The 22,666-nt window shown below is 38.7% G+C and overlaps 1 protein-coding gene across 6 annotated transcripts in view; it reads left to right on the plus strand.

Annotated features, from left to right (window-relative positions):
• The window catches only part of cd247 (CD247 molecule), a 151,317-nt gene that overhangs the window by 84,556 nt on the left and 44,095 nt on the right, over positions 1 to 22,666 (plus strand). For 2 of the 6 annotated variants that reach the window (XM_072585316.1, XM_072585315.1), the window contains exon 1: positions 19,415 to 19,503. The exons of 3 other annotated variants lie outside the window; for them this stretch is intronic. The gene's annotated coding sequence lies outside the window, so the exon portion shown is untranslated. Of the gene's footprint in view, positions 1 to 19,414; positions 19,504 to 19,988; positions 20,042 to 22,666 lie in introns of those variants that run through there. One more of the 6 variants, XM_072585317.1, reaches the window with a different exon arrangement.

Below are 22,666 nucleotides of genomic sequence, written 5' to 3' on the forward strand. Positions count from 1 at the left end.
TGCATGTTGCAAGAGTCATGGTTATTCTTCAGAATGTGGATTATGGGAAGAATTGTGAATATAATTTACAAAGTGTTTGTGCGTGTTCTGCCTCTTTGTACATTAAAATTGCAAATGTGATTTGCATATTTAGTCAGCCCTCTGACTGGCTTAAAATAAATTCCCTACAGTGTGGAAACAGGCCCTTCGGCCCAACCAGTCCACACCGAAGAGTAACCCACCCAGACCCATTTCCCTCTGACTAATGCAGCTAACACTATAGGCAAGCTAGCATGGCCAATTCACCTGACCTACACATTTTTGGACTGTGGGAGGAAACCGGAGCACCCGGAGGAAACCCACACAGACATGGGGAGACTGAGCTACCGTGCCGCCCTACTTGGTATTAATTTATTTGCTTAACAGTCAAATCAAGTGGGTACATGAAAACGCAAAGTGACCACCAGGTTTTCCCCTCCCAGAGCCACCCCCACTTCCCCAAAGAAATAGGCTTTGCAGTCAATCACAATTTTTACATCTTGGGGATTCAAATAGAAAAGAGCTATTTCCAAATTTATGCCAAATCATATTGCTCAATCATACTTGACATACCGGTATTTGACTTTAACAAATATTACTGGAGCAAACTAAAATTGTACATAAACTGATGTGGCTCTTCAGTGAAGAGATCAATTCACTTATCTTGATTTGAGAAGCAGCAGAGATGCTCTAATTACAAAAGGGCATGTGGAGCAGTAAGATGTTGCTTTGGGTGTTTCTGCTCATGAATTTGACCATAACCTAATTTTGAGTTAATTGCTTTGGTTAGACATAGTTTCATTATGTAATCTGCTGAAGGATATGCCATTGTTGGTATTTTGTTTTATGAGCAGCACTACTTATAACTGAATTACAGTTGAGGCTTTTGGAACACTTGGTTTCTATCAGATAAACCACAAATATATGTTTGCAATATGTTTGGAATTCAAACATTGTACAATATCACATGACTATTTTCTGAGTGTCAAAACGTGATCATAATGCTTCACCTTCTTTGTTCCAGAGCAGCATAAATTAGATTTAGAAAAGCTACTATAGAAATACACTGTGAAATAACAATGCAAATATTTATTGAAAGCTAACGATTTGGTCAAAAATATTAAATATTTATTTGATTCACTCGAGGCTCTTCTATTAAGATCATGATTTGAAGGAATATCAGTGTAACTCTGTTTGCTACTCAAACTATTTTCGCGTATTCTTCAGCACAATATTTTCATTTCAATACAACATGAACATCACACAAACTGTCAAAAGCGCTTTTTAAACTATTTAGTTAATTCTTTTTAAAATGGTGAAAAATCTTTATTTAGCAATTCGAATAATGTACTAAAGATTCCAAGCATATGCATGCATTCAAAATAGTTTTTGTTTTATTCATTGATGAGACGTGGGTATCGCTGGCTGGGCGTGTATTTATCGCTCGTCTCTAATTGCTGGGTGTTCAACATAATGTGTATTCTTTTCACACTAAGTTAGCAAATGAAATACTTATCTAAACAGCATGCCCTTCAAAATGCAACAAAAGAAAAATACATAAACAATTTTGACTAAATCAAGGGCAAACGATTAAATGGACAGTATAAAAAAGTGTGATCTGTCAAAATGAGTTAAAAAGTAAACATATTGAGGAACTTATGGGAACATACGAGATTGAATTTCCACTCTCACACTTAAAAAAAACTGATTTTTTTGGATTATATTTTGAAATATAAAGCAAGAATGTAGGGTATCATTTCCAAGTTCTATTGGTTGGAGAGAACCTTACTGAAGTTTAAATGATATGTTATTTGGGGTTTAATTTGTTTTTTTTCCCCCGAAGCAGTTTTGGAAAGACAAATTCAATATTGGACTATTGAAGGAACACAGTAATTGGAGCCAGTAACTTTGGGAATCGTTCAAGCTTCCAGCAAAAATAGGCTCAAAATTCATTGGTTTGTTATAAATGTGACTCTCCATAGACACATGAAAGTGACGTGTAATAAAAAAAAGCTTTCTCTTTGTTTAGACTTTAGAGCTGAAATAATTTCCCTGATATTATATTTGAATGATGTATTGTGCACGGGGCTGCGGGTGTTGGAGACTCACGCTCTTGACCGTCCTCACTGCAGATCACACAAGATACTGCGCATTATGTGAACAAGCTTACATTCTGAGCTGTGCTCCCTCAACAATGGACTTCGAAAGTAATTAGTGGAAACCACAGAAGCATTGGTTCCCTTCAGTCTCGGTTTAGTTTTTGTGTCTTTTACCTGGCCAGTGACAGTGCTGTGTTTGCTTTCATGCCTTTAGTAGAAATAACATCGTTCCCAAGTTGCAGACACCAACTTTCAGAATTGTTCATCAGGTGGATATTCTAAAGGACGCTGTGCAGTAGGTGCTCAGTCTAACCTGTTTTTAGATTGCCACTTAGGTGCAAGTTCAGCGTAGTTCAGATGTACATCTACATTACGTATAGTAAATTTAAGTTGTAATACTCCAGTTTGCTTTGAAGACTGCTTCACTCCTACCTAATGCAGCCAGATTGGGAAAGAGAAAATTTTGAATATCCAAGTAAATATGATAAGTACAATAATAAAAATAATACTACAATCTGGGACTTTTTCACACAGCTTTTATATGGATACCATAAAGGAAAGACCTTTATGTATGTGGGAGAACAGTTTTTGATTTCATTTGTTTCAAATAAGCATACATAGTAATCCAATCACATGTAGCCAGTGAAGAATATGTCCATTTGAAGTTTCCTGCTACCTCCATCCCATCCTATGGATTTCCCAAAATAATAGCATCTTAAGTTTCAGTAATTACATCAATGTTCAGAACCTAAATTCAGTGCTTCATCTGCATTAAGATGTTTCTTGCTTACAGTCTGCATATCAGGTAAGCAACTGTGCATAAAGCCACGGTTTTATTTTGTTCTTGGTTTGAAGGTAGGACGCAGAGGGTGGTGGTGGAGGGTTTTTTTTATCATACTGGCAACCTGTCACCAGTCGTCCACTGGGAGAGGTACAGGGTACACTTTCTTTGTCATTTATATAAATAATTTGGATGAGAATGTAGGAGCTGAAAATGTGTCGCTGGAAAAGCGCAGCAGGTCAGGCAGCATCCAAAGGAGCAGGAGAATCGACGTTTCGGGCATGAGCCTTTCTTCAGGAATGAGGAGAGTGTGCCCAGCAGGCTAAGATAAAAGGTAGGGAGGAGGGACTTGGGGGAGGGGCGTTGGAAATGTGATAGGTTGGAGGAGGTTAAGGTGAGGGTGATAGGCCGGAGTGGGGGTGGGGGCGGAGAGGTCAGGAAGAAGATTGCAGGTTAGGAAGGTGGTGCTGAGTTCGAGGGTTGGGACTGAGACAAGGTGGGGGGAGGGGAAATGAGGAAACTGGAGAAATCGGAGTTCATCCCTTGTGGTTGGAGGGTTCCTAGGCGGAAGATGAAGTTTAAATTAGTTAAATGTGAGGTATTGCATTTTGGTAAAACAAACAAGGGTAGGATTTAAACAGTTAATGATTAGGCCCTGGGCAATGTTGTAGAATTGGGAGACCGAGGGGTTCAGGTACTTAATTCTTTGAAATTTGCGTCAGAGGTAGACAGGGTGGTTAAGAAGGCACTTAGCATGCTTGCCTTCATTGCTCAGACCATTGCTCAGGAGTTGGAACATTATGTTGATGCTGTACAAGACATTGGTGAGGCCCCTTCTGGAGAGCTGTATGCACTTCTGGCTCCCCAGTAATAGGAAGGATATTATTAAATTGGAGGGAGTTCAGAAAATATTTACCAGGATGTTGCCAGGAATGGAGGGTTTGAATTATAAAAATAGGCTGGATAGGCTGGGACTTTTTTCATTGGTATGTCGGAGGTTGGGGGTGGCCTTGTAGAGGTTTATAAAATTATGAGGGGCATAAATAAGGTGAATAGCAAAGGTCTTTCCTAGAGCGGGAGAGTTTTTTTAAGGTAAGAGGAGAAAGTTTTAAAAAGGACCTGTGTAGCAAATTCTTTATCAAGAGAGTGGTTCATCTGTGGAATGAACTGCCAGCAGAAGTGGTGAATGGCAGTACAGTTATAACCTTTAAAAGACATTTGGTTAGGTGCATGAATAGGAAAGGTTTGGGGGAAATGGGCTAAATGAAGGCAAGTTAGAATAGTTTAGTATGGTTGGCGCCGGCTGGTCGGACTGAAGGGTCTATTTCCATACTGTATGACCCTATGACTCTATGGTGTTTATTAAACATTGCTATATGATTTAACACTAAGAAAAGCCTGTTAATTACTCTCCAAAGGCAAACATGCAGATGTTAAAAGTGTCTTTAAAAGTGAAAAAGTACTTGTTGCAAAAATGCAGCCATTCATTTCATACTACGGTTCCTGAGTTTATTAAACTTTCTTTTTCAAACATGTTGAATCCTACAGGAAATTTTAAAGGCTTATTTTGCAAATGAACATAAATTGCTATCCTATTACTTGAATATTTGCTGTTCTGGTTTAAATTGTGAGTTAATTTTAGTTTTATAATCCAAAGATTATGAACTCACTGGCTCTCAGTGGTTTCTCATACATTGTATTAAAATGAAATGTAAACCATTGTTTACATTTCTGAATCTTAAACACATTTCAGAAAATTTAGCCTTCTAGAAGTTACAGGAGAAGAAATAAACTGAATAATTGAAACATAATGCAAGGAATTACTTTATGAACAAATAGTGGTCATTTTATAGGATTACACAGATTTTACTTGGATGCTTTTAAGGTTTCCACATGTGTGCTGAACACTCTGAACCCAAAGATATCATTCAGTCTCATTTTAATTTACCATAGCACAGAGAAATCTTGGTTACAATATAATCTTTATAAAACCAAAAACAAAAGAAGTGATTAATTATTCAAAGTCTGTAGTTATATAAAATATGACAAGTGAAACTAAACTTATCAATGGAGTAACCATTGATTTGCCTTGTATTGTATATTAGAAGACTCACCGTTCTATTCACACTTCCTTGCTTTCACACCAAACTTGCAGACATAATTTTCTGCCAGTCTCTATGTTACACCACACTTCAGATGTGCCAAAAAAAATTAAGTTATAGTATTCTATGACACACTTCATACTGTTTATGTTTTAGATTGTAGTGCAACATTGCTATCAGTTTCCATAATGGTTAACACTACATGTCCACCTTATTTTTTTAAACCTTTCTAATGAATAACTTTGAGTTCAAAGTTTAATCACAATTTCTGAACCAGATACATATTATAGCTTATTTGAATTATTGCTCTTACAATATTGCTATGACCAGGGTTTACAAGCACTGACGCTTAATCAGGTATTAACTGCATTCTATGTACATGATTGAAGACAAAACAATGATGGTTAAAATATTATGTTTGTTTTACAAGTCTATTTATACTCATTAGAACAATTATAAATTGAACTGAAGTTGACTAAATAACAAAACATGACAGCAAAGGACCGATACAACTATGTTTTACAGCTTTAAACTAAAAAAAGTTTTGGGGAAATACAGAGAGCCAATCAGAATCTAAAATGAGAAAAGAGTAAATGGTTCATCTAGAGAAAACCAAATCTCCACAATTTTCTGGACATGATTTTATGTCTAATGCTTGAAGCTTCAATTCATCTTTAATATTTCCAACAATACTGCAGTCTCACATTTGCATTGTAGGTTTTAAGTTGAGAAATATAAGGTACTAAATGGCCAGTAAGGTCATGTGCATTTATTTGATCATAAAGCAGCCAGATAGATAGATTGATCAACAAACAACTGCAGATACTGCAGATCTGAAAAACCCAAGAACAGAAATTGATGAAGACACTTAGCAGGCTTGGCAGTATCAGTGGAGAGAAAACAGAGTTAACATTTCGATCCCAATGAATCTTCTTCAGATTCACCTGAAGAAGGGTCACTGGACTCAAAACATTAACTCTGTTTTCTCTTCACAGATGCTGCCAGAACTGCTGATTTTCTTCAGCAATTTCCCTTTTTGTATGTTTCTAATTGACAGGTTGATCAGGTATTGAAATATTAGGTAAGATTGTCAATGACAAGTCAGTGAGAATTGTTTGTCTGAATATGTAAACTTGTTTGTAATACGAAATATTAGAAATAATACAAGAAAACAATATGAACTAGTCCTAAACGTCATGAGATGTATTTTGATTTTATACAAGCACTAGATATATTTTGTACTAAACTAACATGTCTATCAATTTATTTTCTTGCCATATTCATATACATATTAACCAAAGTAACTCAGGAATATGTAACAACTTCATAATGATAAATTAACTAACTTTAAATTTTGCTTTAATGCAATTCCATCAAATAAGTTCTGATTTTTAAGCTAATTGCTAATATTTTTCAAAAAAAACTATTTATTTCTCTGAATTTCCTTATTCTACATTACTTTATTCTTTCTGAAATTAAAGGTGTGGATTTCAGAAGCCGAAACAAATCTTAAACATCATCTTTTTCTCATAAAATTTGTCTCTTGCACTTGTTAAAGCTCGTGACATTTTATCAACAACCAGCAGCTATTAAAATGTTTCTAAAAGGGATTTATTGCATATTTGCTCGTAACCTTTTGAAGTAACAATATGCAGAAGTATACAAAGTATAACTTGAGAGTTTTCTTTGTATAAAAATCTGCTGGTTATCTTTGATATAATAGTTTACATTTTGCAGCAGAAAATTGAAGGTAATGAAATTGTTATATTTCCAATATCTACTTTTTAATTTCTACACTTTGTATCCAAACTCTCTGATAATACTAAAATGCATAAACCACTGTACGTGCGTGAACAGCACAATATATGATTTTTAAAACACAGTTTCTTCCTGCTAACAAAATAACCTTCATGATTAAATCTTACATTTATTCCACTTACTATTCGTGCCAGTCTTTTCACTTAGATTCTGAACAGAAATTTTGTTTCCATAGTTGTAAGTCTGAAAAAACGTATACCATATTATTAACCACATTTAGAATAAGTATGTCAAACTAACGTGTAATTTCAGGAAAAGTATGTATATTAAACTTGCATTAAGTAGTGTGATAATTATGTCCTTAACCTACATTAAATATGTTTATAACATAGTCTTAACTACATATATAATGCAATGTATGTAAGCAATTTTAACATAAATGTTTCACTTAATCAATTTCCGATGAGAAATTGTTTCAAATGTCTTATTGAAACTATTTCAAATAAAATGTCTGATGAGAATTTGTCGGAATTATATTAAATAATGTATATGTTCTGTTCACACAACAAAAACGATTTGCATATCTGTCGCTTTAAAGGCAAAAAGATAAAAATGACCAGACACAAGTCGGTGGTAGAGGAGCTAGCCAAAAGCGTGATTGAAGTGCTTAATATAGCGAAGCATTTGAAAGAGTATGGACATGTACAAGAACTGAGATTTTTGGGAATTGAGTTTTTGAATGCTGGATTTATTGCATGTTTATTGTTATCAGGCTAGACTAAATTGAGAACCTGGAGCTTGAAGGGATCATCAGATTGAGAATGTTTTTCAAGGTTAAAATTGAGCTTCATGGTCATGGCTGTCTTTATTTATTTATTCATGTAAAGTGAGTGTTGTTGGCAGCATCAGCATTTAGTACCTATGTCTGATTGACCCTGAGAAGACCAAATGAAAACTCAATGAAGGTAATTTTGGACTGGAGCAATACTAATACCAAAGGAAGCAAGCATCAGGAGAGATATAGGATGGTATCTTCCCATTTCTTAACAAAATCCAAGTGCTGGAGAGATTGCCGATGCCTTGTCAAAATGTGAAGGCCTAATGGACCTTCCAGCAATCAAGCAGCTGATTGGTTTCTGGTGAGTTCTCCACTCATATTAGAGCAGGATGACTGCCAAACACTTCCAGTCAAGGTAGATTTGCAGCCACTAATCTCTTTCCTGGTCGGGATCTACAGAGTCTGCTTGATCAAGTGTAGTCAGGAAATCCAGCTGGTATTCTAACAAGCAGAGGCCATTGTCTTAAATAAAGTGCAGTTTTAAAGTGAAAAGAAGGTTTAGAGGAAAAGGTTTTTTACCCAGAGGGAGGGGGTAATTTGGAATGCATTGTCTGGGAGGGTAGTAGAGACACTTGAAATATCATAATATTCAAGATTATGAGCCAGGTGCTGGCAAGTGTGATTAGTATAGATAGTTTGGCATAGACTCAATGGGCTAAAGGGCCTCTTCTGTGCCGCATAACTCTATGTCGAGACCCATATGTGGGTCAGTAGAGAGTGCAGCACCAGAGCAGTCAAACTCACAAGAGGTACACCCTGTGGACTGAGTTCCACCAGTAATCAGTTAAGTTGTAGTTTTGGAGAGTTTCACTAGCAATGTTATTCCGTGAGCTTCAGCGAGTTTTCTCATGGTGTTCTCCACAGCTCACCTCATTAGTTATGCAGCACACCTCTGTGGTGTTTTGCTCACACTATCCTCCCCTTCACCAGAGCCAGGAGTCCCCGCTGCTGCTAGAACCTGCCAGGATTCCTGATGCCTGTTCCATTACTAAAGCCCAGCCATGCTGAGGGTCAAGTGCTGCCAGCCTTCATCATTCACGCAGAGGGAGGGGAACCAAAACAAAATGATTGCGAGAGCATGTAGGTGGCACAGCTTGCACTTCATTGCAAGTACAAGTTCAATGTGGGAGCCTCGCATTTACTGGAAACCTAATAAATAGTTGAAGATGTTCACTTTTATTCAGTTTTGTGTGACACTGCAGTCCTCTATCATGGTGAAGGTGATGTGTCTCCTAATCATTGTCCCCATCTTCCAGCTCTTCAGCATCCATCACTTCCCCTCTTTGTCTGCTCCAGTTGTATAGAGCACAATGTGCTAAAATTATTGGTAGACTCTGTCTAGACTAGATAGCAAGGTCCCTCAAGCCAATCCAAGCACTGAAACTTCACCTTCATCAGGCCTAGCATCCTCCCAATAATTAAGTTACGTTGAAGAATGGATTACATTGTGTCCACACTCAGCCTCAGTCAGGAGGTTGTATAAAGGAGACACCAGCTTTGTAGGGAGCCCTTGTCTCCCAGTAACCATCCTTCTGAGGCATTCAGTCCTTGAAGCAAAGCAGGAACATGGGAGTTTTGAAGGATATGGGCATCATGGCATTCCTCTGGATACCTGGCACAAAGATCTAAGAAGTGGTACCAATGATCATAGATGACTGGTCCATTGCTAGAATGGAATCCTTCAACAAAAAAAGATGCCTGTAGCGTTATGATATGACGCTCTCATTGAAATCTGCGTGCAGTGTATTTCATCTTGCACCTGGAGAAAGCCAGCTATTGGAAAAGCCTACTGCTTGGGCTACACTACAGTGAAGTGTGTGATCAGGTACTATGGAATTAGCCTTAATACATCTATGTGTTGGTGAATGTGAGATCCCACACAGGGCCCCATTCAATCCTTGGAACCAACTAGGTACAGGATAATGTAACTCAGTTGTCACCTAGATGGCAAGTTAACCCTTCAGGTGACAATCCCAGTGGAACCTCAGCTTGAATTTCTTCATGTGGTGGCTCCAGCAGCTGTAGGAGGTTACTGCTGGTCCTGGGCTTGCTGCTGCATCTGTCCCTCCCGAAGTTCTCTGTGCCTTTGTAGCACTGTAGCCACAGAGACTATAACTCTTACTGTGGCTGGATCCATTGCTTATAGCCAAGGGGAGTGTCAGAAATAGACCAGGTCCTTTGTAATGTAAACCATCACATTCACATCACTGACAAATGACAGTTTAGTATCACTGTCAAAGCAGTGGGGTAAAGAGAATTACAACAAGAAGGGCCATTGAATGGACCTTTGACATATTAGACTTTATTCTAATGGATGCAACACAAGGTATGCGACCCAAATGGAGTAATACAAGATTGTAAGTGCAATAGGGTTATCAAAACCTTGTTCCCCACACCATCCCTCCACATTAGCCATGAAGGGCAGTGTTGTGTCTATAAGCACAATGGCTAATGATTACTTTCCAAGGTGAAAGGGAATTAGTTCTGTGTCTTTGAACAGCCTATCAAAATTTGGGTGGCTTTTGTAAATTACAGCTCACTGGTGATACCCTTAAGATTGCCTGTGATTATTTCAGCTTCACAGAGATGACTGTGATCAACCTGGAATGACCAGTGACCTGGTCGAAATTTGTTTGTGACCAGGATTTGTACCCCATGTAGTTTGACACTGAATGCATTCCACATGTAGCATGTTATGATTACTTGTGCAGTGAAAGAACCTGATTTAATGAAGATATCCTTCGAAGGACTTCACATCACTCACAAGTCACAAGAATGGCATGATGGTGAGCACTGCTACCTCACAGCTCCAGGGACCCAGGTTTGATTCTACCCTCGGGCAACTGTCTGTGTGGAGTTTGCACATGTATGCATGGGTTTCCTCTTGGTGCTCCAGTTTCCTCCTACAGTCCAAAGCTGTTCAGGTTGGGTGAATTGGCCATGCTAAATTGCCCATAGTGTCCAAGGATGTGCAAGATTAGCGATAAGAAATGTGGGGTGGTGGCTGTGTGTGGCTGAGATGCTCCTCAGAGGGCCATGGTGGACTCAATGGGCTGAGTGGCCTGCTTCCACATGGTAGGGATTCGATGATTCAAAGTTGAATCTGTGTCCTCCAGTAGAAAAGCAACATGGACTCTGTGTACTCCAGATGTAACGTCAATCCCTTTCCATTTCCATTGTGTGTATACCTGACAATTGAAGGTAGTGCAGTTTGCACAGCAATGTGGTCTGCAAGCTCAGCCTGGTAATCAAGGTAGGCATCCTTGCAAGAGGATTCACAGTAAGGTTAAGTTCTCTCCTCTCTCCACAAGAATCTCAGTGAGTCTCTCTCTCTCTCACTGCAACCTCCAGGTCAACTCCTCTGCCCTGAAGCTCTTCAACATGTACTGAACCACTCTGGAGGCTCCCTGCCTTCATTCCTGATGAAGGACTTTTGCCCAAAGCATCGATGCTGCCTGACTTGCTGTGCTTTTCCAGCATCACTCTAATCTACGCACCGTACCTGTGGCCTACTCCCCAGACCCTGACCATTGCAAGAGGCTAGCTGACTGTGTTCAAGCCCCTGGACTGAGATCAGGCACTACTGTTGTCAGGGAGCCCCCGATTGAAGGCTGTCTCCCTTGGCCTGAATGAGGGCTGCACCCCTTAGAATTTGAGACATGGCCGTTTGGTTGAGGCAATGTGCAGTGCGTTTGCTGGCACATGGTGTTAATATGGTGCCACACACAAGCATGGCCCCTTTGATTGTTCACTCCTGACCGCCTTGTCAAGCTCCTTGGCATTGTTTGCACTGAAAGGCAGGGTTGTGTGCTGAGAGCCTGGAATTTCTGAATGTAGTGGCAAATTTCAAAAAAGAGATACTGTGAACATCCCTGGAATCCACATTGGGTCCGTCATTCTGTCACCTGTTCTATTATCTAATGTCAATCTCCTGCCTTTTCCCCATATCTCTGCACACCAGATAATCTTCCAATTCATTCACGAGCAAGATTCTCATCAGGCTTCCAAAACTTAGTTGCAAAATTGGACATTTTATTCCTGACATTGGGAATCTCTTTCTTTTCTGAACTCGCCTAACTCTCCCAAGCAACTTGCCATTGCTCACATTGTTCAGGAGCTGGGAAAATTCTGTGGACCAATCAAATGAAGAAGAAATCATAGAAACCATAGAAATGGTACAGCACAGAAGGGGAACATTCAACCCATCTTGTCCATGCTGAGCCAAAGACACCCCAATGCCTTTTCTAATCCCATCTTCCAGTACATAGCCCATAGCCCTGCAGCTTAAGGTGCAGATCCAGATACATTTTAAAAACATTTAGGGTCTGTGCCTCCACCACCAACTCAGGCAGCAGATTCCAGACTCCCACCAGTCTCTGCGTAAAAATGTTTTTCTTCACATCCCCTCCAATCCTTCTGCCACTCAGCTTGAATATATGACCCCTGCTTTTGAACTCTCTTCCAAGGGAAACAAGTTCCTCCTGTCTACTCTATCCCTATCCTTCTAATTTTCAGACCTCATTCATGTCACCCATCCACTTTTTCAGTTCCATGGAAAACAACCCCAACCTCACCAATCTCTCCTTCTAGCTACAATTCCCCGGCCCTGGCAACATTCAAGTAGATCATCTCTACACTCACTCCAGAGCAATTATGTCCTTCCTGTAATGTGGTGACCAGAACTGCACACAATACTCCAATTGTGGCTTCACCAGTGTCTTGTACAGTTTTATCATTATGTCCCTGTTTTTGTATTCTATACCTCTACCAAAGAAGGAGAACATTCTATATGCCTTATTTTTAAGAGGATGATAAAGATGTTGTCATGTATTTGATGTTGTGATAAAAGTCTACAGGGTGAAACTTCTTCTGAGTTTCATGCACATCACACACCCCTGCTTCAAATGCACCTGGAGTTTCTGTTGGGCCCATTTGTTTAGCAAATAGAGTGTAAACACATTAAGTGCACTAATAGTGGAATGCTGAGCCGAAATAGGAAACCATATTATATGTTGGTGACTCCCACAGTCCAATAATTAATTAAGGAATAATGGTTCCATCTCAAACTCAAATAGTTTATGTGATTTGGCATAGTAAATCAGGACTTCATTTGCAAAGAGAAAGAAAAATACATTAATGTTATGATTTATCATATCTCTCAGAAATATCTCCCATATGAAGAATTGCTATGAATCCTATGTAGGCGAATGCAGCATCTGCCTTGCAATGATTGAGTGAGTAGTTAATTTGTTTTTATTCCAAAACAAAATATGGTGAGGCTGGAGATCTCAAAGTTAAAGCTGAAAGTGCTGAATGTAAATGAGATCTAGTTGCATCTGTGAAGAGAGATGTAGATGTTTCAGGTTGATGGCTTTTCAATCTGAAACCTTAACTCTTGTTTCTCTCCAGATGCTGTCAGACCTGTATAACCAGCCTAAACCCAAAGTAAGGCACGATTTAATTTTTGCTGATTAGGCACTTTACTAAAAGGTGCTGATAAATGGGAGGGTGGAGGAGGATCAAGGCTACTTGGACAATGCTGTATCCCAATAGGCCTTCTTACAACAACACTGAATTTACCCACATACCACATTAATTATGTGCCTTCCTACAAGGCTCTCACCCTTTGTATCAGCAACAGAGGGCACTAGTGAGCACAGTCCTGGCATTCTTAGGAATTTCAGGGTCAATGTGTTGATATTTCAGGATAATATATTAAAATTGCATAGCAAATGGAACTTGTTCATCTTGTCCATTGTCAATTAATATCACAGTCAGCTGCTGATGCCAGTGACTAGAGACAGTCCCAACAAGCAAGCGGTTATAAACAGTTTCATTACTTTCATTGTTGTGGCAAAAGCTACTATTGCTCCAAAAGCAGTCTGCATTGAGTTACTGCTAGTGTCAGATGTGGTACTGGGATCTCGGTCCTCTGATGCTGTAACACCTGCAATGATAGCAGCAGCAGAAACCTCTTTACGTTGCTTGTCCCCAGAACGGTTACCAGCAGAAAAACCAGCAAAGTAGAGCTACACACATAATTCTGTAAATTACCTTCTGACTTATTTACTTTTGTTGAGCATTTTATGATGCTTGACATGCACAAACCATTTCTAATCACAGCACATGAAAAGCATTAACCTGGACGAAGTAAAGCCAGGGTTCCTTCCATATGTTTCAGCGCAGAAAAAAAATGTGTCAATTGATTTAACATGAAAGGAAACATCTGTTTAGCTTCTAGATTCCTCCAGGGATTCCCCGGTCCAACCCTCATAAGTACATGGTCTTCTCAAGATCACTTTATTAATCAGAAAGCTGAAGTGGCTTATCTGATGAGTCTGAATTTCCACACAGTGTATGTTTACAATATTGACTCTTGAACGATGTGCTGTCACCTACTTAGATCACATTGTTTCCATTCACTGTTTTGTTTGAACCCCCACATAAGATGCATACTGTAGATATGAAACATAGGAGAAAAGATTAAGCGTCCCATTATGGAATAAACATATAGACAACAACTTAACATAATAGTCCAGTTTTTGAGACAATCATTGATAACATTTTACTTAGGTACTATAGGACAAGCATAGACCCCCCGCCCCCCCCAACTGTAAATCTGTACAAGTGTGCGTCTTTTAGCCCTTTTATACTGATATCATGAAGTTAATATAATTTATATGTACAGATTTGGTTTTTTTTAAAGAAAATTTAGATGAGATGGGAATACTGGGAAATCTTTAACAAAGTTAGATAACACGGCTTCTGATATTTTGTCCATTAGTGCAGGTATCCAGCGATCCATATTATCCACACCCTTTCAGCACCAATATGCTCTACTCCAACATTTACCCATCTGCTGAAACTACTGTGGCAACTCACCAAGCAATCTCAACCACCAAACAGTACAAAAGCAGGAAATCTGTACGGACACTACCATATGCCTGTACCATCCTGACCTGGACATATTGCTGTTCCTTTATTGTCACTGAGCTAGTTCTATAATTATAATAGTATGAGTTTCTTCAGAAGCACCATACTCACATTAGATTAGATTACTTACAGTGTGGAAACAGGCCCTTCGGCCCAACAAGTCCACACTGACCTGCTGAAGCACAACCCACCCAGACCCCATTCTCCTACATTTACCCCTACACCTAACACTATGGGCAATTTAGCTCGGCCAATTCACCTAACCTGCACATTTTTGGACTATGGGAGGAAACCGGAGCGCCCGGAGGAAACCCAGGCAGACACGGGGAGAATGTGCAAACTCCACACAGTCGCCTGAGGCAGGAATTGAACGCAGGTCTCTGGCGCTGTGAGGCAGCAGTGCTAACCCCTGTGCCACCGTGCCGCCCACAAGGTCATGTTTTCAGTGATACTGCTAGGAAGTAGACATGTTGCAGGGATTGGCACAGTAAGGCCTGATTGGCCGTCTAGATGCCACCAATCGTATGCAAAGTCACATTGCCCTTAACTGGTGCCAACAAACACTTTTTCTGCAGAGATGAGAACACAGCTATGCCATCTGTTATTAAGGCATGTCTAATTACTAAACCACAGAGGACTATTACCATCATTGGTAGCCTGTTCAGTAAATCACTTGCGCTTGTTTCGAGCCCCTCTGTGGGAAATTGAAATGTTGATTTACTAGGATAGTGTTATAGAATAGCAAGGAGGGCACCTTTCCTACAGCTAGGTCACAAAATACAATTGTGTGTTCTTGACTACAGATTTGAGACATCTGTTTCAGCCGTTTATTCGTGATTATGCAGCTATTAATTTTTAGAACCTCTTACGATGTTGTGTTATATGACAAAGCTGTACAAACTCTTAGAAAATCTTAACAAGGTTTCCATAGCTGCCCTGCCAAATGTGACATCTGCTGAAGTAACCAGAAATCTAATGATTCAATCAAAAGTTTAAAAATACTTAGTCATTACTCCACACGCAAAACTGTGTAAACATGGAACATATTGCTCATTAAACCCTTTAAGAATTAAAAGTCATTTTTAATTTTCTTGACATGCAAATTAACTACCAGGTCAAAATTCTATAAGTCTCTGCTTCTGATGAATGCTAAATAGATTGACAAGTTGAACAGATTGACATTTATCTTTGTCATATATTTTTAAAACATTTGGGCAGTGAGATTTCTTGTATTGTCAGCAGAAGTCCAATGTTAGAACAGTACTCAGGATTTTGATTTAACATCATTAATCTATTTTCAAGAAGTTGCAATAACTTTGTTAAAATAATACACAGCAATTTAATATAATAAGCTTCTGCATTGACATTTTCTGGATGTAGCTATTATGAATGATTTTAAGATAAACAATTTCCTCTGGTAACCAACGGTCAGGGACTTCAAAAAGGGGCAACAGTTCAGGAGAAATGTAAGAAGGAATATTTTTCATGAGAAAAGCTGTTAAGATCTGGATCACAGTGCAAAAGTAGAGGTTTTTATTGAATTGTACAGCATCAAACCTTCATCAACCGATGAAAACAAAACATTCTAAATCACATTTAATTCAAATATTTTTAGTCGTCTTAAGCCAGTGTTCCTGATAAAATTATTTGGCAAGTATTGTAACAAAGTAGCTCACAAAACGTTTTGCTGTAGTGTATTGAGCATATTGTAGCATTGAATCATTTTCAAACTGGCTTCAGTTACACGATCAAAGGCATCTGAATGTAAAATTAGCTGTTGAACCATCCAATCCCTCAGCAAAGAAAGAGGCCATTCAATATATCAGGCCGACATCAGCACTTTGAAAGGGTTTTTCAACTTAGTCCCAAACTCAGCCATTTTCCCTGTAACACTGCTAATGAATCATCTTCAATTACATGCTCCTTTGAATGATTCCACAAAACTGATTCCATCACCCTTCCAGGCAATGTGATCCAGATCTTAACAGCTTTTCTCATGAAAAATATTCCTTCTTACATTTCTCCCGAACTGTTGCCCCTTTTTGAAGTCCCTGACCGTTGGTTACCGAAGGAAATTGTTTATCTTAAAATCATTCATAATAGTCACATTAGATTTCCACTTAATTTCCTCTGCTCCAAGTACTGCAAATCCCACTTGCTCCAGTCTCTCTTAGAAATGGAACATCATCATCATTTGTATTATCCTGGTTAGCTGCTTTTGTACCCTTTCTAAAGCCTTGATATCCATTCTGAATTGGATTGGACACAATACTCCAGCTGAGGTTTGTAAAGTTGAGAGAGTTGTAAAGAAGAATTCCTTCGCTTGGAATGTGGCTAGTGTTTAGAATGCTCTCTTTTCGAGAGCAGTGGAGGTTAGGTCATATTGAATTGAGAGTTGGTTTGATGTATGAGGGCATTAAGGGCTGTGGAGAATATGCAGGAAAGTGGAGTTAAGGCCATTTATTGCCTGGTACGAGCAGGTTTGAGCAACAGTCTGCTCCTGAACAATTTGTTACGTTGTATTCTTTTGTCATTATCTCTTTGCATGTCTTCTACCCCTTTCAATGTTCCCCTGCACTTCTCCTGCCATCATGGCAGATGGTAGCATTTGAATTCAATAAAGAACTGGAATTAAGAGTCTCAGGGTGACCATGAATCCCTTGTCAATTGTTGGAAAAAACCCATCTGGCTCATAAATGTTCTTTAGGGAAGGAAACTGCCAATGTACCTGGTCTGGCCCAGGATGTGACTGCAGACCCACAGCAATGTAGTTAACTCTGAGCAATTAGGGATGAACAATAAATGTTGGCCTAGCCAGTAATGTCCTCAACCCACGCATTCTGTGAAAAAAAAGGTCTATGTATTCTGCCTGGATTTGATTATACTCTCTGCCTGACTTTTGGCATAAGCCACCTTTTATGGTTGTGGTTCTCTTTCTCTGTCAAGAAGAGAGTTCAAACTTTGGATGACCCATCTTCTTCCTGAAGTGAATGCTCCTGGCTGGTACCCAAACTATCTCCTGCTGTCATTCTCATTTACAGCCGAACTTCTTTTTGATTCAGGTTGTACTAGATTTATCTGAAGTTATTGAAACAGGATTTGACTGGTTTGATATTTTGGTTTGGATTTTCTTGTCCTTTTCTGTAAGCACATTAAAGCTGATGATATGTTGATCATTGTTACCATGTTTCAGTCTGGCTCAAATAGCTTGCAGTTGTCTGACTTCACTCCAGAAAGCTAGATTTCAGCTGGCCCCCTTTCTTATTGGACTGGAAAATAACTGGTTGAGAAAGTTCCTTTGTGTAGGTTTTAAGATTCCTTCATCCTCCTTGCACTTCTTTTTGAGTATTTTTTAAGAATACTGTTTAAGTATTTAATGTTTACCAGTTATACACGGTAAATTTGAGCTTTTAATTAGTTAAAGAATGCATCACTGCCAGGGACTGTTCTTAATATGTCATTTATGACTTATGATTATTAAGAATATTATATCGATTTTTTTTCAGTCATTTACTTCAGCATTTATGATGATACCAACAATAATTTATTTCCCTCCTCTTTCATCTCTCCTTACTACATTTGGCTGAAGATGTCAGCAACTATCACGTCTATGTGAAATTTTTAAAAAGCGATGATTAGAAGTGAACAGAATGGCAAGGGTGTTAATGTTGACTAGATTTCACCACATTTGATTTTTGATAAAGGATTTTAATGGCAGATTGCATTTTTAAGTTTACTGAGTACGCTCAATTGAATCTAGATCCCTGTAGATCGTGGGACAGGTCAGTTAAGAAGGCTTACAGGATACTAGCTTTATTAGCTGAGGCAGGGAAGTTATGCAGGAGTTGTATAAAACACTGGTTCGCCCATAACCGGAGTGTATATGCGTTCTGGTTATCACATTATAGGAAAGATTTTAAAGTGAGAGGAGAGAAATTTTAAAAAGATATAAGAGGCAAATGTTTCACACAGAGGGTGGTTCATGTGTGGAATGAACTTCCTGAGAAAGTGGTGAATGCAGGTACAATTACAATGTTTAAAAAACATTTCAATAGATACATGAATAGGAAAGGTTTGGAGCAATATGGGCCAGGAGCAGGCAGATGGGATTAGTTTAGTTTGGGACTATGTTCAGCATGGACTGATTGGACCGAAGGGTCTGTTTCTGTGCTGTATGACTCTATGTGAGTGCACTAGAGAATGTGTGGAGGAGATTTACACATTACTGCTGGGGCTGGAGAGTCTGAGCTAAGAGGAAAGATTGGATAGGCTGGGGTTGTTTTCCCCAGAGCAACGAAGGTCGAGAGGAGACCCGATAGAGGTGTATGAGATTATGAGTGGCAGAAGTAGAGTTGATGACATTTTCATTAGGCGCAAGCATAAAATTAGTGGGAAAATATTTAAGGTAAAAGGTAGAAGGTGCCGAGGAGAGGTGAGGAGAAATATTTCAACCAGAGGGTGGTGGGAATCTGGAATTCACTGTCTGAAAGGGTAATTGAGTCAGAAACTGTCATAACATTTAAACTATATTTGGATAGTCACTTGCATTGCCATAGGCTTTGGGGACCTAGGCCAGAAACTGGACAATGGGATTAGTATAGTCTGATCTTTGACTGGTACAGACAGGATGGAATGAATGGCCTTATTCTATGCTGTAAGAATCTGTGAATTGATTTCCATTACTATTTGGCTTTGAATAAAATGTAAGTGGTAAAGAATATTTGGCCTTGTACAGTGGAACGCTGATTCATATTTCAAAATTTCAATGAACCAAAAACGTAAGCAAGTGGACGTCTTCACATAGAAAATAAGGGCAAGCAGAACTTCCGGGTCGTACGGACGCCTCAATGCACACCTGCACCCCAACATATCCTGGTGCCATTAACACAGATGCAGTACCAGCCGTGGTTTTTGTAAATGGCTTTATCCTTTTAAACATTTATTAACGAAGAATTTGTGCTGAAGTATTAACAGGTATGTTTGACAGGAAAATATTATTCGTTATTCTGTTGAATGCTGTGCAAAATGTTTAAAATGGCAGTTATTTGGGTGCTGTAAAATGGTTTCGAAATCAAAAATTAAAACGTGCAATTGTAATGTTTCTTGGAAACTTGTATTCCCAATGCTTATTACTATACCTTAAAATATGAAAGAAGTATATTTTTGTGTGCAAACAAATTAAAATACATGTTGTAGACGAAACAATGTAATTTAATAGGAATTTACGATACTTGACTAACAGGAAACAGCACAGTGGGTGTTGACTGAAAATGGTTTAGGTTTTTTAGTTTCCACTCAGCTTAACAAAAATATTCACTTGTTGTCTATTGATTTCAAAAATGCTCATGAATAAGATGCAGACTCCATATGCTCTGTCACAACTACTTTGAGCAATGGATTGTGAATAGTTACGGTATTTCTAAGTTTAAGATTGAAGGATTGTGCAGCCAAATTAAAGCCAGCAGTTGTTATATAGAAAAATCTTGTAAAAGATATTGTTCAGTCTTCTCAGGTAAGTAATTTTTTAAAAAAATTCTTAATCAACAAGTATTTGTTTTAGGACATGGTGACATTACTGAAATTATATCCCAGATGTAGGGTAGTTTAGGTATTGTTGAATAACTTTTGTGTTATAATTTATCAAGTTAGCCTTTTCTCAGAAATGATACGTCTTTAGAAAGAATTCAGCTACAGGAAATACGTGAACGTAATTTCTTCTTATTCAGAAAATTGACAAAATTTCAAACTAGCCCATTAGGAGCTCCTTGCTCTATAAAACAAAGACTGGGGTTCAAAGCCCAGTTCTGGATTTGTTTAAATTGATGAATTTAAGATGTCAACGATTTTTATAAACCGTTGACAAAATCACCGAGGAAATAGAAAGGAGACCATATCAGAAAGAAGTAAATTCTAGTCAATTCCACTATCTCCAGTCACAAAGATGCTCCGTTGATGCTGAGCATGGGATGGACAACATCGGGTTTTTAAATGATGTGAAATGAAGTAGCCGGAAGTCACTTGAAAATATCAGCTGAGACTCAGTTGGTAGCACTTTTGCAGAATGTCAGAATGTTGTGGATTCAAGTACACCTCCACCCAAGACCACGAAAGTTAAGGCTGTTACTCTGCTTCAATACTGAGGAAGGTCCACTTTATTAAAGGTGCCATGTTTTGGCTGAGATGTTAAACTGAAATTTTGTTTGCCTCTTGGGTGGATGCAAAGGATATTATGACACTATTTTGAAAGGGAACAGGAAGTGTATCCTGGGTGTCCTAGCAAATATTAACTCACAATCGATATCATAAATATCACCTTCATGTGCTCAACTTGACTATTGTTTTCCTTACATTCCAATAGTGACTGCGTGCTTTAGGACACCCTTGGTCGCTCATGAAAGCACTACACACATACAGGCCATTATTTCTATATCAAGAAATCCAGATAAAAAATAGAATTTTCTTTAGTGAATGCAATGTTTTAACTTGGACTTGCAATGTACTTACTTAAACCACCAGTTACTTTTAACTTGACGACAAATTCAGAATTCTCATGCCAATTCTTTCTTTAGAAATGTGAGCAGACCTGGGCAGTGGTGGAGAAGTTCATGATATAAATCTAAAATAGACAAATATCCAGTGCTCAGAATTCTGCCGGTGGTTGGGTAAAGGCAGAATTTGGTTGAATTTCTGGTGAGGGATCGTAATTTAGTTGCACTGACTTTTCTCTCAATCCACTGGATGGACAGTTCTGACAAGAGAGAACATGTTCTGTCTGCCCCACTCAACACCAAGTCAAGAAGAGTTGCAGCTCTCCCACTCTGGGATTAGTGCAGGCGCAAAGATCGCAAAGCTCAATGGTAATTGATGACTGGGTTACCGAAAGGCCCTGAGAATCCAGAGAATAAATACCAAAATATTTTGACTCTGTCCACCCGGGTTCTGTGATTCTTCCTCTTGGGGCAACAGGGAACCACAGCCACCTCATCCAGCTGCATCATAGTGATGAATGACCCTAAAAGACTCTATTCTTGGCATTGGAGCTGGGGCACTGCAGAGCCATGGTGATGAACAGAATTTCTATTCTACTACACTTCTGGCAGTGTCATGAGTCCAGGCTCCAGATTCCAGGTCTTCTGTTTAAAAAGGTTTCCGTGGGAAATCAAAGGACAGCGTCCCATTTGGGATGACTGCAGTTCAGTTTGTGAAGATGAATCGGTTTTGTATATTCTTTTCACTGCAGACAGTGTTTTCCTGACAAGGACCTAACATAAGATGGTACAGAAGCTCTTGATACCATATGATAGTCCCATTTTTTTGTGGGCTAATTGAAATGTTATCAATAGTGATGAAGTAAAATTGTTGACACAGCAACACAATCCATCCACCAAATTATTTATTTTCTATCGGGCTGAATGCCTAGGTTCAAATTTGCTTTGAAAAACTACAAATGTACGTTTTAAGTGAAAAAAAAGAACATTATCTTGTTCTTTACTTGTTGGTTATTTTAATATTGAGTGTTTTAATTAGATTGGGCATTGAGGATGCTGTTTTTTGGAGTTTTTTCTTGTCAGTTTTCCATAGTGTCTCAACTATAGTTGTGTAAATAAATATTCAATTTCCTCTGTAGAAAATAACTGAGCAACAGATTACAAATTTAAAAATACAGGTCAAATTAATATATACTCCTGTAATATCAATAGTTGTTTGTTTGATATAAAGACATTTTATTTGGCTTCAACTTACTCTTAACCATTGTAATACTGTTAAGAAAACAGTAAAATAGTAGCCTTTTTATGATTGTGTTTGCTGCAGTTTTCAATTATCTGCACCATGACTCTAAGTGAGAGTCAAATTTGTAACCAAATATGAATTACGTCCATTTTTAAACTTGGTCACCACAACGCCACTGTTGAGGGTCAAGATGTATGCACTGCTGTAAAAGCAGATGCGTGGAATGGTTGCTTTGCAAACTAGGTGGGTGCCTCAGTCTTTCAACCAGCTCTGCACTTAGGTGGTAGATGAAACTATGATAAGATGCAGAGCACCATTACTGCACAGGAAATCCACAAACTTAGAGGTAGTTCCACTCATATAAACTTGCCGCAATGAGATGCTTTTGAAAGCTCCTTTAGACCAC

Source organism: Chiloscyllium punctatum, chromosome 15 (genome assembly GCF_047496795.1).
Source record: "Chiloscyllium punctatum isolate Juve2018m chromosome 15, sChiPun1.3, whole genome shotgun sequence".
In the NCBI taxonomy this organism is placed as follows: Eukaryota; Metazoa; Chordata; class Chondrichthyes; order Orectolobiformes; family Hemiscylliidae; genus Chiloscyllium; species Chiloscyllium punctatum.